This window comes from Lactuca serriola, chromosome 8 (assembly GCF_051521515.1).
Source record: "Lactuca serriola cultivar US96UC23 chromosome 8, Lser_US96UC23_V15, whole genome shotgun sequence".
NCBI lineage: Eukaryota > Viridiplantae > Streptophyta > Magnoliopsida > Asterales > Asteraceae > Lactuca > Lactuca serriola.
In genome coordinates, this window is record NC_136415.1 from 69,686,998 (window position 1) to 69,692,274 (window position 5,277).

Genomic DNA, 5,277 nt, shown 5'->3' on the forward strand with positions numbered 1-5,277 from the left:
AAAGTATTACATAAAAAATATTATTATTTTTAGCCATTAAAGATCAAAAATACCTAAAATTACAGGTCTTACACATGAAAAAAAAAAAACAAAAATTTTCAGCAATTAAAAACCAAATTACCGTTCTTATGAAATTGTATGATTTATATGATTGTATCTATTAAAATTAATCGTCATCTCATGAACGGACATGCTACATTCTGCAACAATCTATCTAACATAACAATGTTCATAACCTAAATCCTCCAATATTCATCTATCATAGCAAAATTTTGCAACAATTTATCTAAAAATAAACAATTTATCTAACAATCTGAAATCATTATGATTTATAAACATAAAAATCAGGGGACTGAAATCAACGCAAAACACTAAACATGAGAATAGAGAAATAGAGAGAACTAAAAATTGAGAACATACATGATCAGTGAGGGGAGAATGGGCGATGAATCGATGATCAACGAAGGATGGAGAGACATTGACTCAATGAAGGTTAGAGGCATAGGGCGTGAGTGATTATTGATGGTTCGTTATTTCGTTTGACTTTTGTTCTTGCTCTTTTGGTTCGGACTATGCAGGGAACCAAGTTTAAATATTTAAGCCTATTATGCATAAAAAGTTTGGACCACTGTCTATTCTAATAAAAAAAATTCAAGGATGGGGGGGCGGGGGGAAGCCCCTCCTGACCCTTATAAAAATGTGCCCCTCGGGTAATTAGATAGAAACATAAGAAACACATTGAATTACCCAACCGAGTATTTACTGATGGCGAACAAAAAATGATAGATATTATGCAATAACATGATTAGGCCGAAGGAGTGGTATCGGACATGTCGGGTTCCACCTCAGCTCCAACAAAGTTACAAAGAATATGAAAGTTTTCCCAAGTTGGAAAGAAAAGAGAGGTGGGCTACTAAAGTGAAGGAGAAGTGAGGGAGAAGAAAAGAAGGAGAAGAATGAGAATCTCTCTCTCTCTCTCTCTCTCGTAACGTCCTAATTCTCATTAGTAATTCAAGAAACGAGTTTGTTAATTAATAAGAGTAAACATATAATTAGGGATAAATATTCTAAAGAATTAAATTGATGAATAAAATGAAAAAAAAATGGCATTCAATAAATAGCAAGTGGTTAAATAATAAATAAAATTAACAAATTAAATATCATAAAATGAAATGGAACTTAAAGACCATAATTAAAGGTAATGATTTATTAGGGGCCGGAAATGTCAAGGTTTAAAGTATCTTTTGTAAAGAATTTTGTTTTGAGGGTTGGAAATGTCATTATGGGATATTTGGGGGCTGAAAATGAAATTTGACTCAAAAGCATCATGAAACCTATGAGATTAGGGTTGGGCTCATTCCTGGTAGCCTACCACATCTAAGACAAGTATTAGGGCAAATAAACCCTTGAATTTAATGTGTGATCGACTTAGAAGAAGAAATCAAGAGGGGATAGAGAGTGAAGAAGTAAGAGAAGAGTAGGAAGAAGAGGATGGACGAGAAGGGGCCGTGGGCGAGGAAGAAGGACTGGAGAGATGTTTAGTTGGTGAGGGAAAGAGGGAGAAACCTATTTAATTAGATCTTAGAGTAATTAAGTGGTTTAAATTCTTATTTTTCTTCTTTTTCTTTATTGTGTTTTGGTCATTATCGATGCCGTTCACCACCACCGACCACTGGCAGGTGGATGGTGCCACCATATGCCTCCACTAGAGGGTGGCTGCAAGTTGTGGTTGCTCCATAAGCATACAATTCTAGGTCCTTGATTAATTGTATTGTTTCGAGGTTTTGTGTCATTATTAGCAATGTATTTTGTATTATTGGTGTTTTGACCACCATTGAGTCATTGACCACCACAACACCACCATTAAGCCACCAACATATAGTGGTGCTTTGAGGGACTAAATTTCCAGCCTTTGTGCTATAAGGATCTTAATGGGTTAAGTTGGACACTTAAACCTAACTTGAGAAAAAGTTAATAATTCATGGTTAAACCCTAATTTTATACTTCCATTAAGTCTTGCATTAAGACTCTTGAGTAAAGATGATTAATACACTTTGAAAACCTTATAGGTAACCAAATATTATATCTAAAGTATTAATACTAAAGCTCAGTGTTATAAAGTTTGCCGAGTTGTCCGATTACTCCTCCGAGTACTCGCTACTCGGCTCTTTACCGAAGCAAGTTATAGAATCTCGAGTACTCCCCAATCGGCCACTTACTGAATTGAGCAATATTGTAAAACTCGGGCAACTCAATGATTAATATGAATAATATACTTCATGATTTATTATTTAACACACACACATGTGATTATTACTATATATATATATATATATATATATATATATATATATATATATATATATATATATATATATATATATATATATATATCTTAAATTTTCAGTACTTCTTCACAAAGTGATACCACTATGTGTTTTTCAGTTTTTGTGTATCCACATGTATCTAAGTTTTATATATTTCAATCAACTTATGATTTGACAAATATAATTCCTTAAAAATATTTCTACATGAATTACCGAATCCGAGTTCTCTCCGAGTAATCGCGAGTAATCTCGAGTACTCGTTACTCGGTAGTCGGCCGAATATGTACCGAGTAACAAGTTCTACCACTTTGCTAAAGCTTAACCATTAAGTCCTTCATGGGACATCAAAAGTGACTTAAAAGCTATTATGATTAATATTTCCAATTCTCTCCGTCAACTTCTAAAATTCATGCAAGGAAATAACAACACCTAAAAAATTATGAGACTTGGTTTTATGAAAATCTTAGTGTGTCTAATTTCTACAAACTTTGAATCACTTTTCATAATTCCAACTCTTTAAGGGATACATGGTCAATGTTCTCATATTGGTCTGTGTTGTCATAGATTCCATGTATTGTATTATAAAATCATAATAAATTCATTAGGACTCCAAATGCCTAAATTCAAAAGCCTATAATTATATATGAATATCTAGTTTCTTCCATATGAAGGGCTTGACGTAATTCTTAGTATATTTGTAAAATTTATTAAACGAGTGTAGAGTGGTCTGGTAAACGACTGAAATTATACATCAACTTGTGATATGCATAATAAATTCTACAAAACTTCAATTTATGAAAAGATAGAGGCTATGGTTAGGGTATAATGTCTGGTATACCATGAATGTTTCCTAAGATTTAGCTTTTAGTCTTACTAGAGTAAAAGCTACCACTTTTACAAGTGTGTCCAGAAACTGACAGCTCCGAGTTGCTAAATTGTAAAATTAATATAAAATCAACCAAAAATCGTTATAATAAAATCTTTATATCTACAAAAAGGTAAGAAATGGAAATATATGAATATAATTTTATCAGAACCTAATTATGACACTAAAGGTAAGAAATCAGGTCGCGAACAAAACACTATAATCAAAGAAAAGTTAAAGGAATACAAAGATAAGTATTTTAAAGTATAATAAGGAAGTACAAGTTAAGTAAATATTATAATTTTTGTATAGGTGTTCAGAAAGGAGGAGGTTCATTTAGCTCTTGCAACTAGAGTGCTTTAAGTTATCAAGAGACGTGAGTTACACTAACTCTCCTATTATGTAGGCATTATTTGTTTTATGTTATTTTCACGCATACCCTAATTCGGTAGAGTGAGCAAGGAAAGGAAGAATGTGGTTTTTTTTCTAGTGAGACAAGCTACACTTTTATCTATTATTTCCCTATTAGGGAGTAACGGGGTAGTTCCTAGAAGGTGGAACAAAGTTATGGTTGGAACCAACAATATGTGTTATAAATGTTTATGTTATGTTATGTTTTATGAGAAATATGATATGTGTGCTATGTGTAAGTAAGTGATCAATATAATTTTTTGTGTAGGTGTTCAGAAAGGAGGAGGTTCATTTATTTCTTGCAACTAGAGTGTTTCAAGTTATCAAGAGAGGCGAGTTACACTAACTCTCTTATTATATTATTTAGGCATTATTTGTTTTATGTTATTATTCACGGATACCCTAATTCGGTAGAGTGAGAAAGGAAAGATAGAATGGGGTTTGTTCTATAGTGAGACAAGCTACACTCTTATCTATTATTTCCGTATTAGGGAGTAAGGGGGTAGTTCCCTGAAGGTGGAACAAACTTATGGTTGGTACCGACAATATGTGCTATAAATGTTCATGTTATGTTATGTTTTATAAGAAATATGATATGTGTGATATGTGTAAGTAAGTGGTTTATATAATGGTAGATTAATGTGTATGCTTACTAAGAATTATGCTTACCCATTGTTATTTAACATTTTTTAGGATCATTAGGTACTGACAAGGGAAAGAGACCGGTGTGACTACAAACGACATTCTCTTGAAGATTTATGAAATTACTACATTATGTTTTAAACCTGTGATGTTTTCTGCTTCTGCAATGTTTTGAAATTATTATTTTATAAATGTGATTGAATGCTCTTGAAAGCTTTAATTATATTTTTAAAAGGGTAATGATAACTGCATATTTAGTTATATATTTAATACCTAATTTAAATACTTTTTGCTACATTTATGCTTATTATAGAACAAAACGTATTTAATTTGTTTTTTGTAGCAGCGAAAACACGCTCGAGATCAAAAGAAAGCTATTGCGGAGCTGGAAGCAGGAAAATGGATAAAAATCAAACAAGACTTAAAGCTGGAAGACCAAGTCGCGATTGTCTCAACACGACGTGGTGTTTGGAAAATCCTGATGGAATGGTAACTTGTTGATTACATGTTTTTTATGAAGACCACATCGTGGTAGCGGTCAACCACAACGTGGTAGGCCAGATTCGGGAATTATAAATATTATGATTATTCTCTCATGCCTAACGAATACTTGGAGTATTATTCGACTTTTGGAGATCATAGAAGTGCTGGAACTCAGAAGAAGCTTAGATTTCGATTAAGGTTTAGCTTTTGAAGAGATTTGAGGCAATGTTACTTCTTAGAACTTATTACTTTGTTATTCATTATGATTTTCATTGTGAACTTCATTTTTAAGAGTTTGTTTCTAGAAATCATGGGCTAAAAACCTTTTATTTTGAAAAAAGAAACAAATTTACCCCCTAGTTTATACTATGTACATTAACAGATTTTGTAATCCATGTATTTGTTTTATAGAAACTAAGATGTTGTTTGTATTTTCTGAGGCAAAATGTATGCAGTCTGTGGACCACATCTGTAGACCTTTGCAGCAGAAGAGGTGGACCAAATGTCTGCAGTCTGAAAAAAGAAGACTGTTTATTTTTTTAACATCTA